The sequence below is a fragment of the Hippopotamus amphibius genome, chromosome 13 (genome assembly GCF_030028045.1).
Source record: "Hippopotamus amphibius kiboko isolate mHipAmp2 chromosome 13, mHipAmp2.hap2, whole genome shotgun sequence".
NCBI lineage: Eukaryota > Metazoa > Chordata > Mammalia > Artiodactyla > Hippopotamidae > Hippopotamus > Hippopotamus amphibius.
The window spans coordinates 20,402,442-20,415,909 of record NC_080198.1 but is presented as its reverse complement, the minus strand read 5'-3'; the positions used below and the strand labels follow the sequence as shown (position 1 = coordinate 20,415,909).

The following is a 13,468-nucleotide window of genomic DNA, read 5'->3' as shown; positions in this document are numbered from 1 at the left end:
CTCCTTTTCCAATTAGGCACAGCACCTGTACAGTGTGCTACAGGTAAGGTATGAATAAGGATGTGATGGGGCTGGAGTGGAGACTTTGATTTTTGTGGAGCTAAAATAGACTTTTTAAAGTGTGTGTGTATGTGTTTGGGTAGAGGATTAGGGAGATTACATTCATCTGAGACAGTCACTACAGAAAGTTCCAGAGGTGGGTGGAATTTATATCCTAGGTTTGGAAGAATTTTCCCACTTACATTAACAGCCCTCTATTGGTAACACCTGCCTGGAGCACAGGGTCAGGAAGGATTGTGAGACTGATTCTGAGTTCTACAGAGAAAGCATGCTGAGACAATTAATAATGTCTGCCCTGGCAGGGGACCCGAGAGGCACATTTACTGCGAATTTAATCAGGATTAGAACATTCACGGGGCTGCCATATCTGTTCATCACCACAGAGGTACCTCAGAGCTGCCAACCAGGACTGAGAGGAAAGATCACAGGGCAGACCTGGGAGATTTAAATCAGAAAAGAATTTGAGCTGTGAAGACACAAAAGTTTTGGGATTTATCCTCAGCTGTGATAACATAAGGCCACAGACGCTCTTGGGTGCCAAGATGACAGAAAGGCCACTTGGTTGAGAAACAGGAGGGGAAAAGGCAAGCAATATGGCTGGGAACTTGTATTCCATGCCCGCCCAGGAGAGCTTGGCAGATTCGCTATTTCTTTGGCTCAGCCTCATGGATTTGGGAAATTGACTATTTATAGGGCTTCTTACTTTTCTTATGTCTTTCCTTCAGTCCTTGACAGTTTTTAACAAAGTCTGCTTGGAAATGTCAGCCTGTCTCGGGTGTGCTGGGGGAAAATAGTTTGGTCAGTTTAAATCAGGATATAAAAGGAGGGAGAACTGCCCCCTGGTGGTAGATTTGGAAAATCCCCAGAACATTATTCCCAAAAGTGTTCCTGGAAGCATGACTCTCCACGGGGGAAGTACTCTGCGGTAAAGTAACTCTGGGAAACAACTTTTAAATTATATAATATATACTCATATATTATTTAATATATTATAACATTATATCTCTTTTTGGCAATTCACAGTATTTTATTAGCATGTTAAATCCCTAAGAAGTCCAGCACTAAAGAAAGTCTAACTTCTTTTAATTCAGCATTATTTGAACATAGACATGAAGTCTTTTTTTTTAAATTAACCTAACATTTTGGGAGACGTGAATCTTAGGGAGAAGGAAAGAACATGAGATCATGTTTTCCTCTCCCAATATGGAGATTTCCTTTCCAGAGCCTTTCCTTGAGAAAACCTAGAAAACTTGCATTTTTAGAGCATTCTCCTGGGTCTCCTTCACAACTGGCATCAGTAAAAAGCTGAGTAAATGTTCATTTCCAGCTGGAGACAAATCATTTTCATGTATCAGGTCACAGGCTTCTATCAAAGAAAAGCTAACAGCATATCAATACGCTCAAGCTTTTCAGGTATAACTACCCAGTAGAAATCCTAGAAATGATCACACAGTGTATAGACAGCTCTCCTGATAATAAAGCTCTTAATAATTGGGAGGTGGGAAAACACAGTGGCTCAGACTGCTGTGGGCTCTGGAACCACATTTCCAGTGTTTGACGGCTAGCTCTACCTCTCACTAGCTGTGTGGCTTTGGGAATCTTTCCTAACCTCTCTGTTCTCATAGTCCTCATCCGTGAAATGGAAATAACAGTATCTCCTAGTTCTGTTGAGGATTAAATGAGTTAACACATGTAAAGTCTTAAAAGAGAGCCTTGGCAGTAATTTCTTGCTTCTGAATTTGCACCACTAGAGTCAGGAGTATGAAGCATCATTTAAATGGAAAACAGTATTTTTTCCCTTTAAAAATATTGTACTTTTGTTTCAAGTCATGAGACCATTAAGAAATGCTGGCCAACTATCACTAACATGTATTAGGGTGATATTTTAAGCTATTAACTTAAAATTTGGAAACACTTGGGAATTTTCCTCTTCTTAACATTTTTTTAAATTGTAAACTGTATGTCAGATGAAACTTACCATGTTTTAAGTTCTGTAGCATTAAGTACATTTATACTATTGGGCAATCATCACCACAATCTAGCCCCAGAACTTTTTCATCATCCCAAAATGACACCCTGTATCCACTAAACAGTAACTCCCCACTTCCCCCTCCCTCCAGCCTCTATCAATCACCACTCTACTTTCCGTCTCTAAGAATCTGGCTGTTCTAGATACTGCATTTAAATGGAATCCTACAATATTTGTCCTATTGTGTCTGCCTCACTTCATTTAGCATAATGTCTTCGTGGTTCCTCAATATTGTGCCATGTGTCAGAATTTCCTTCCTTTTCACAGCTGAACAATATTCCATTTTGAAGAACCTCTGTACTGTTTTCCACAATGGCTGCATCATTTAACATTCCCACAGGATGCTAATTTCTCCACAGCCTCACCAACTCTTTTTTATATATACATAGATTACAGCCGTCCTAACTGATGTTAAGTAGTACCTCATGGTGTATGGTTTTGATTTGCATTTCCTGAATGATTAGTGATGTTGCATTTAACATTTTTAAATGATTTTCAAGCAGACTTCCATAGGAAGAGGACATATTTCAACTGCTAGCACTCATCATCTGACATTTCGATTTTCGTACATACATATGCATCTTTCATGACTTTAAAGTTATTTCTTGCTTTGAAGGGAAAAAAAGGACATGTCTGGTGTCTATTCATTCTAATTTAAAAAAATGTTTAACAGTTAACTGTGAGGTGTGTGGATGGTGAGAGCTTTTAATTTTCAACATCACAAAATACTTTTACTCTTTGCATATTTTTACAAAAATCAGTCATTAATTTTTAAAAGAAAAAACACATTTTAAAATTAATTAAAAAAAATAAGAGCCATCATTTTCTGAGACTTCAGAGCCTAAGAAGAGTCTCTTTGTTTGTTTTAATCAAACTTCTGCAGGAAATTCAGGAACCAGCAGAAACACATCAGATTCTTCAGTGTTTAGTGTTCTACATGCCAGTCAGTCTCCAAGTATCTGTTTCAAATCCTGTTACTCACACCTAATGATTGTCTATTACATGCTTGGGAAAATGTTTAAATTATTTGTACCTCTTTTAAAATTTATTATTCTATTTTTCTTCAAATGTATTTTGACCAGACTGTTTAATCCAAAGTCTAGAAAATACACATTTTCCAGGCACCTAGGAAAAATGATTCTAGAGCTAAAAAGCAAGCAAACTTACTGCTTTTAAATAGGAAAACTACCCAATCTAAAGTAATAAATATTTGATTTAGTATCTATACAAGTTAACATGTTGTCCACTTTATCAGCTGATAAATCATAGTATTCATAAATTGCATTATTTTCAAAAATAATTTTTAGGTTTGATTTTTTTATTTGGTATGAATCATCTAGAATGCATGCTGAATCTTGAAAAATTATAGCCAATAATAAATGTTTTGTGTAATAAACAATTTTAAAAGCAAAATTATAGGGTCTTTAAACAATGTATAGAGTAAGAAGTTATTTTTAATGTGGGATACACATGCTTTTTAATATGCTTGATATAATGTGGGGTGCGTATCTAAATGTAAAAGTTCCTAGGGCTGACTAATTAATTTTTTTTAAAGAACTTTTATTGAAATATAACTGACATACTGACAAACACCTTTAAATGTCCCTCACTGTAATAATTCAGAGCACAACAAATTAAACACATTAAAAACTTCTGCCCTCAAAAGACACTGTTGAGAAAAAGAAAAAACAAGCTCAAGACTGGGAGTAAATCTTTGCAAAAGCATGTATCTGATAAAGGATTTGTATCAAGAATATATAAAAGAACTCTCAAAACTCATTAGGAAAACAAACAACCCAAGGAAAAAATACACAAGATATTGAATCAGACAATTTACTGAGAAGATATACAGATGGCAAGTTAGGTCATGAAAAGATATTCAACATCATTTGTCATCAAATATGCTAGTTGCAACCACAATGTGTTAGTGCTACATACTTATTAGAATGGATAAAATGGAAAAAGACTGATCATACCAACTACTGACAAGGATGTGGAGGAACTGAAACTCTTATTCAGTGCAGGTAGGGATGTAAAATGGTACAACCACTTTGAAAATTTGTTAAAAAGTTAAACATAAAACTACCATATGATCCAGGCATTCCACTCTTAGGCATTTGCCCAAGAGAAATGAAAGCATATGTCTATAACGAAGGCTTGTACGTGAATGCTCATAGTAGCATTATTTGTAATAGTGAAAATCTGGAAACAACCCAAATGTCTATCAACGGTGAATAAATAAACAAATGAGGGTTTATTCATATAATGGAATACAACTCAACAAAAAGGAATGAAATATCCGTGCACATTATGGTATGGATAACTCTCAAAATAATTATGCTGAGATGTCAGACAAAAAGATTATATACTGTATGATTTCACTTATATGAAATTGTGGGAAATGCAAACTATTGTTCAGTGATAAAAACAAGACCAGCGGTTGCCTGGGGCAAGACGGGGGGGCTGGGCAGGGTAGGTAGGTGGGATTACAAAGGGGCATGAAGAAACCTTTTGGAATAACCGAAGTTTTCATTATGTTGATAATGGTGATGGTTTCATGGGTATATGTGTAGGTCAAAACATCAAATTGTACACTTAATTTTTTAATTTTTAATTTTTGGGGCTTCTCAGCTCTGAGCTGCTGCTTTATTTGATCGCCTAAGTGGTGCTGAACATTCAATACCAAGCAAGACACATAGTTCTCCGAGGATCCTGTCTTAATTATATTTGCTCTCAAATTTCACACTTTAAATATGTGCAGTTTATTACAGGTCAGTTATAACCTAATAAAGTGATTAAGAAAGGGCCTTAATTGTAACAATTCAACAATACACAGGTATATAAAGAAAAATAATCTTTCATCTGATGCCACCCATCAGATAATCTCCTGGAGGTTACCAACACGAGTAGCCTGGTGAGTGCATCCTTTCATTTTTTCTCTTTACTTACACAAATTTATGATCCCATTATAGGGTTTAAACTTTTTATATAATGGGTGACCCATTAAAGTGGTATTTTCTGCAACAATTTATTAGGGTTTTAGAAAATCTCTTATTATGCATAAAAATTTGGGGGTGTTATGAGATAGAGGCTTGTTTTTTTTTAACAGCCAACATGCCTTAAATACCAAAGAGAGGGATGTAAAACTAAAATAGAAGCCTCTTGCTTTACAGTAAATTACTAGATAGAAGAGTAGGCCCTCATTGGGGAGTCAGAAGACCAAATTCCTTCTATATTAAGAGCCTGTTTTTCCACAAGATGTAATTGAATCTAGAAAAGGAAAACCATTCAGTGTTTTAAACTGTAATTAAATTCTCACTCGAGGTTAAACACTGCACAGGGATGTTAGACGCAAGCCAATTCAACTGCAAACAGACCTTCAGGATTGTCTGGGTTGTACAAGCTAGAAAATTGTACCAACTCCAAGATTTCACCACAGGTCAACTTTAATAAAAAAACAACCTTCAATTAGAAAATTATAAGATATATGCTCACTGTGAAAAGTGCCCAAAGTACACAATTATATAGCACAAAATTTTCTTTTGTTCTTCCCCTAATTCTGTCTGTGAGACATAACCACCATCAACAATCTGAACACATCTTTGCAGACTACATGGTGTGCGTGGGCATGCATGCATATGTTTTCCTGCTTTTATTTTTTGACTGTTCCTTTGAGTTTTCTTTAAAGTTTTTTAAAATGGTGGTAAAGTATACATAAAACCTGCCACTTCAATCATTTTTTAACACCATCGTTTTAGAATCATCAGAACATGCAGATTATTTTTCTTTTAAATTTTTTTGGCTGTGCTGCGTGGCATGCAGGATCTTAGTTCCCGACCAGGGATCAAACCCACTCCCCCTGCAGTGGAAGTGTGGAGTCCTAACCACTGGACATCCAGGGAATTCCCTCAGTCATTTTTAACTGTACAATTTAGTGGTATTCATTACATTCACACTGTTGTACAACAATCACCACCATCTATTTCCAAAACTTTTTCATCACTCCGAACAGTATCCATTAATCATCAACTCCCTGTCTTCCCTCCATCCCAGCTCCAGGTAATCTCTAATCTACTTTCTTTATGAATTTCCCTATTCTTGATGTTTCATATAAGTGGGATCATACAATATTTGTCCCTTTGTGTCACATAGCATAATGTTTTCAAGGTTTATCCATGTTGTAGCCTGTATCGGAACTTTATTCCTTTTAATGGCTGAATGATATTCCATTGTATACTAAATTTTGCTTATCCATTCATCTGTGGAGGGACACATGAAATGTGTTCGTTTGTGTTCAACAAACATGATCATGGTATACACAATTTTGGCAGCTTTCTTCCCTTTTACTTAATACATTTTAGATACCTATCTTAAGTTTTTAAAAACCACTTTATTCTAGTAGACAGAAGTACCATCATTTATTTACTGCTCTTCTATTAATAGACATATGAACTGCCGCCATATCTTTGTCATTAAAACGATGCTGGAGTGAACATACATGTACACATATCATTCTGCATTTGTACCAGTTTGTCTGGAAGATGAACTTCTAGAAGTTCCATGAGCTGGTCAGTAGGAATGTGCATTTAACATTTTGATAAGTACTGCCAAGTTAGCTCCCAGAAGTATCGCCCCATTGACATTCTCATCAACAGTGACCACGAGAGCTTTCTTGCCCATATCCTTCCCACAAGGATTTATTTGGAATGTCTTTCATGCTTGCCAGTCGGACAGGTGGTGAGTGTGCTGATTTAAAGTAGGTGGAAGGAAGGATGTGCAGGTGCCAGGAGGACAGAGGGTGCTCAGGGGTGGAGTCTGAGGGTGTCAGAGTCCCCCAGATCAAGGCAGAGCACAGAATTCCAAGACCAGAAGCAGCTCTGCTTGTTTCTACAATCAGGGCTGATTTCAGGAGAAATACTCACATGCAGCTGCACTTAATGTTAAAATACTGAAAATTCCTCCATAGGGTTGGCAATAGACACCGTCCTGAGCCTCACCCCCGAATCCCACCCCACCTCCCCACAATCCAGCAACTGAAGGGTAAACACCCTGCCCAGCACCATGGCCGATGCCGGTTCAGTTTGATCCTTATTTGTGCTGATTTGTTGGGGGTTTTTTTGTTTTATAAATTTATTTATTTATATATGGGTTGCATTGGGTCTTTGTTGCTGCACACGGGCTTTCTCTAGTTGCGGCGAGTGGGGGCTACTTTTCATTGTGGTGCACAGGCTCCTCATTGCCATGGCTTCTCTTGCTGCAGAGCACGGGCTCTAGGTGCGTGGACTTCAGTAGTTGCAGCACATGGGCTCAGTAGTGTGGCGCACAGGCTTAGTTGCTCTGTGGCATGTGGGATCTTCCTGGACCAGGGATCGAACCCATGTCCCCTGCATTGGCAGGCAGATTCTTTTTTTTTTTTTTTAATAAATTTATTTATTTATTTATTTATTTTATTGGCTGTGTTGGGTCTTTTTTGCTGAACCCGGGCTTTCTTTTTAGTTGCGGTGAGTGGGGGCTACTCTTCATTGTGGTGCGCAGGCTCCTCATTGCCATGGCTTCTCTTGTTGCAGAGCACAGGCTCTAGGCGCGTGGGCTTCAGTAGTTGCAGCACATGGGCTCAATAGCTGTGGCTCACGGGCTCTAAAGCGCAGGCTCAACAGTTGTGGCGCACGGGCTTAGTTGCTCCGCGGCATGTGGGATCTTCCTGGAGCAGGGCTCGAACCCGTGTCCCCTGCTTTGGCAGGTGGATTCTCAACTACTGCGCCACCTAGGAAGCCCCGGCAGGTGGATTCTTAACCACTGCACCACCTAGGAAGTCCCTGACTGGTTGTTAATACTTAGAATATCATTGCTGCGTACGTAAGTCTAATTTTTTGTGAGCCCCATTGATTCCCTCCTCACTCTATTTCTGGACCTCTCACACTGCAGAGCAACTGTCTATTTCATTTACGAGACCTGTGCTCCTGAGGGCAGGGAGCCTGTCTCTCTCGTTCATTCTTTCACTCCCAAAATGTTTTTCGAGCACTTTGTATACTGCAGCTGCTGGACCAGAATCCCAGAATATCACTGCAAAAAGGTAAACACCATCTTGGGCCTTAACATACTTTTTTACTTACCAGTAAAAAAAAGGTGAAAAATAACTGAAGAGAAAATAAATTCCAATAATCATGAGTGCTATAAAGAAAACAGGCTCTGTTTTTTAAAAAAACTGAAGTACAGTTGATTAACACTGTTGTGTTTAAAAAACAAAAAAGGAAACAGGCTCTGAAGATGAGTTAATGAATAATTAACCTCGGCCCTCACTGAATACCTTTGCATCCTCCCTTATACCAATTTTAAATAACCAAGCTTATCGCCTGTCACACTGGCAAGGATTAAAAAAAAATACTGCATACTCCTTGTTGCGAGGATATGGACAAAAAAGCTCTCACGGTTACCACTGATGAGAATGTCAGTAGGGATGATATTTTTGGAAGTAACCTCACAACGGGGCCCTTTTGAGTAGAGAAGCCAGAGAAACTTCAGCTTGAGACTGAAGGAGAAGGTCAGGAGTCAGGTGCCAGGAGAGCAAGCACCCAGGCTGCACTGGAGAGTGTGTGCAAAAGCTCCAGGTGGAAAAGAGCTGGTGTGATTTCAGGGGTCAGGGAGGAGGGAAGCATAAGGAGCGAAGGGGGTGAGGCTGGGAGAACAGCCACAGCAGGGTCGCACCAAGCCTTACAGATACCAAGCCTTACAGCAAAGAGTCTGATTTGTGATTTAAGGAGATCACACAGCATTTAAGTCTATGTTCTCCAATACGTCTCAAACTACTTAAATCAATAAGAGTTAGAGAAATGCCCTGAGGTCCCCTGTAACTTTCTTGTATCTCTGCCTGGTGCCCAGCAGTCGCTATGACAGCCTCCCGGAAAGTGCAAACATGCCCAGGGTTAGAAATATCGCCCTTCACTTCCCTGAGGTCTTTTGGGCTTTTCCACATCTCTACCTCCCCCAAAACAAACAACTGAAGTGTCCATCCCCGAAGTACACTTTACCCAATGAAAAAAATCAGCTAACAATTATTGAGCACTCTTTATACGCTCGGCCTTTGTCCAAGTGCCTTAACTCATATGTTAACTCATTTCATCTACTCATTCTCCTCTAATCGAGGAAACTGAGGCAAAGGAAGAGTCATCATTTTCACTGTAGTCACACAAGTGCTGAGTGGTAGAGTCCATGTCCTGGACCACTACACAGTCCATGTCCTCCTCACCAAGGACCAGCCTGCAGAAAGTGCAGTCCTATCGTTAGTTTCACTAGCGGCAACATTTTGAGAAGCCTGGAAAAAAGCTGTCTTTAACTGTTATACATTCTATTTCCTCACAATTCATACTTTTTGCACATTACATATTAATCCTCTTCAACCCACCTTTGCCTATCAAATATGAACTACTGAGATGAACTAATGCAGAAAAATCCTGAGAGATCACACAAAGTGCTACCTACAGGATGTATATTTGGTCTCTATCGCACTGTCATCACTATGGCAAGGATTGGGCAACCGCTGGATGTTTCATTTCCCCCCTCACTATATTCTAAAAAGCAAGGAAAATGGAAAAAAAAAAAACCAAAGTATTGATATAAAAGATATAAAGCACATCTTCACTACAGCTAAGTTAAGGAAGAAAATCATTCCACATATAAAAATATAAAAATAAATCATTAGTGTTGCTCAATTGTCCACTGGACTTAAACTGGTCAAATGTCCAACTGCAAATAAAAAGAAAATTTTACCAACATGCAAATAAAATATTGGAAATACATTGTAGGAAATGTGTCTACGGCACAGTAGAGTTAGAGCATTATTTGTTATTTTTTGTTTGTTTTTCTTTCTGAGACAAGAACCCCTTTGTAAAATGTAATCTATTACCTAACTTTCGGGCACTTAGCTTCTATGTGAGAGTAGCAGGCTAACTGTATTTCCTGGTTTTCTTCCTCATTGCTTGTAACACAGATGTTTTCTTGGGAGATCATATCCTATATCATATCTTACCCCACCTGACAAGTCAATGTACACCCCCAAACATTTATAAACCCACTTTCTTGTTCTAACATATCAGAGTTCAGGGCTTACAGAGATGTCCACTTACCTTGAACTAGTAAGGACTGTCTTGCCTTCCTTTTGTTTTCACTGTAACAATCTTTGGATTTTGTTTGCCAGGCACAGATGTCATCTTTTTCCTTCACACATCCTTTCTTCTGGATTTCTTATCAAAACCTGTAACACAGGAAGAGCGGCTCCTTGATTTCTGTAGGCATATAGGAAAGAACTAGAAATCTCAAAGCAGGGACGCTTCTAACTTATTTCTAATTTTCCTTTGGTTGGCTACAGTTTAATCACGGCTTTAGAAATTCACCTAATTAAATGAGATTCAGAATAGCGCTATCTCAAAATACAGACGAAAAGAAGCTATCCTCCTTAACAACTAAAGATCTGATACTGATTTGGCTTCTCACGTAATGCCTTTCATTGCATACAGAATGCTAGGTGCTATCTCTGTAAGAAATACTGAAGCACTAAAAGTTACCTATAGTCAGTTGTAAAATCAAGGCTGTCAGAGTGGGAGAACTCAATAAAATATCACCTCAGAATCTGTGTTTCAGAATTGCTGAAACCAGGACGGCACTCCTGAATCTTTTTTTTTAACAGATGTCAGTTGTGGAGAGAATGAAGCACGTGCCATGAATACTGATGAAATTTAGTGTGTGTATTGCGCCATAAGACACACTCATTTATATGGATTTGCCATTCTCCCTATAAAAGAAAAGAAAACAGCTTTTCCCCAGAAGCTCTCCTTCAGTCAGGAAGCACAATTCTTGCTTGTCAACTGTGGGCCCAAACTGTTTCGCACATAGCAGGGCGTGAAAACCCGACACGAAGAGCAGGGCAGAGGCAGCAGAGGTATTCACTGTTCTGCCACGGGGTTCAATAAAAGTCCACTGTCACCCCAGCCCCAAGGCACCCCCCCCCCAACGCCCCACCCAGCCCATCTGACCCTCAGCTCTTCCTAGATGTGGACGCAGGTGTGAGATGCAAGGTGGCAACAGGAAGCAGAAAGAACTCAGTACTGTTCCTTCACAAGCACCTTTACCCCCTCTCTCCTTGCTGCTGCCATAGGACGAATCCATCTTTTCTAACAAGAACTGTAAGAGAGAAGAACAAACCTGACTCCATATTGGATCTATTCCTTTAACTCTAACCCTTGTGGTTTGTTGCTTGTGTTTAGTCCTGCTGTCTCTGCACCTGTTGTAAAAGGATGTTGCCTATAGCCTGACATGTACACTATAGCCCATTCTCAAATGCTCTGACTTTTAAAGCTGTAACACTTTTCCATTCATATAAAGATAAAAAGTTGCAGAACAAAGAATAACATTGGTTGTGGAAGTTTACAGGAACATTATGACCAGATCTATGCTGACAGCTGTAGGAACAAAGGAGTCTGGCACCAAGAAGTCTGTAACCATCAACCATACCCTCTCTGCCTTTTGTATAAAAGAAGCCTGAATGCTAACTCAGGTAAGGTGGTTCTTTGGAATGCTAGTCCACCATCTTCTCAGACTGCTGGCCTGAGAAGACCAGCAACTTGTCTCTTGATTTACTGGTCTGTAGTGCAGCAAGCAGTATGACCTTGGGCTTGGTAACTAGATGTTTTAAAAACTCATCTACAACAAGAGCATGGTGTAGGCTGGGAGTTTCTTGTAGGCAATATTTTTCAGTATCCTTTTAGGAGGAAAATAGCTCTTAAAGCTAAAAAGAGGCTAGTTTTGTGTTAGCTGTTCAAAAGTAAACATTAAAATACTAACTACATTAAATGTATGTAGTGAAATCTGATGTTGATAGAGTGTAATGTAGATAGAGAGTAAGGGGATGGGGTAGTGGGTTGGCTCCTATTAGATCAAAATGAAAACCTCCCACACCCAGTCATCTCCTTGGTCCCCAAGACTTTTAGGTAAAATATTGGGCTTAGAAAGAATATACTACGGATGTTTTATAGTTGAAGCCCCCTACAGATTTTTATATATTAGATAAATGAGGCTCAGAGAGAAAGTGATTTGCAAAAGATTATGCACATGGGGAAAGCTGGTGCTGGAATGCCTCCGTAAATTCTCGGCTTTATTGAATCATCTCTGCACAACTGTCATGTGTCCACTAGATGACAAAAGTTCCTTGTAAATAATGATTTAACAAGCAGCATCTAGCATCATGTATATGGAACTATTTAAGTCCCTTACTTTTTTTTAGCTAAGGTAACAAAGACTGCACAGCTCTGTCAGCTCAGACCACAAGGGTAGAAGAAAGAGAGATGAACAGATACATCCCGACTGCCTAGAAAACTACCATTTATCGAGGACCCACCATACGCCACAGCTGGGCACACCACTTACATGGCCTGTAATGTATCTAGAAACGCTAAAAATAATATAGGTGTAACCATATGGTGAAGATGAGGAAGCTGAATCAGGGAAATACAATCCCTTGTCTGAAGTTACACACAGCTGGGAAGTTCTTTGACTCCATGGCCCCACGCGTAATGACTCCTGCCTGTGACACAGCACTATACACGAAGCAAATACACATCAATTTGAAAACCCCCAAAGCCCAGGAACAGAAACAGAGTGGATGGTACTTGGAAGGAGATGAAAGAAAGGAAGGGAGAAAAGGCAAGCTAAGAGCGTTATGGGAATATATTCTTCCAAGACTCTTAACATGCTGGAGGATGTGTCTTACGACTTTCTTATATACCAAACATGCAAACGCATTTAGAGCATATAACTTCACCCATAAAACTTAGGGGAAGATACTTGTGCTATTAGGTATCTGAGGGTAAGCAAAGAAGTGCAAGGTCTCAGTGAGTTAGGATGGACGAGTTATAATAACCCCATGCGTTTTTTGTTTGTTTGTTTGTTTTGTTTTTTGCTCTTTATTGGAATATAATTGCTTTACACTGTTGTGCCAGTTTTTGCCGTATAACAAAGTGAATCAGCTGTATTTATACATATATCTCCATATCCCCTCCCTCCCACAACTCCTTCCCACCCTCCCTATGCCAGCCCTCTAAGTCATCACCCATCATCGAGTTGATCTCCCTATGGTATGCAGCACCTTCCCACTAGCTATCTATTTTACATTCGGCAGTGTATATATGTCAATGCTACTCTCTCACTTCGTCCCAGCTTCACGCAGAGGTACAGAACGGACTCGAGGACACAGGGTGGGGAGGCGAAGGGGAAAGCCCATGTATTTTATTTTTTTATTTTATTTTATTTTTTTTTATTTTTTTGGGGGGTACACCAGGTTCAATCATCTGTTTTTATACACATATCCCCATCTTCCCTCCCTTCCTT

At 39.3% G+C, this 13,468-nt stretch overlaps 1 protein-coding gene across 1 annotated transcript in view; it reads right to left on the bottom strand.

Annotated features, from left to right (window-relative positions):
- The window catches only part of FRMD4B (FERM domain containing 4B), a 325,403-nt gene that overhangs the window by 212,272 nt on the left and 99,663 nt on the right, over positions 1–13,468 (bottom strand). The window contains exon 2 of the mRNA XM_057705042.1: positions 10,213–10,340. The gene's annotated coding sequence lies outside the window, so the exon portion shown is untranslated. The remainder of the gene's footprint in view (positions 1–10,212; positions 10,341–13,468) is intronic.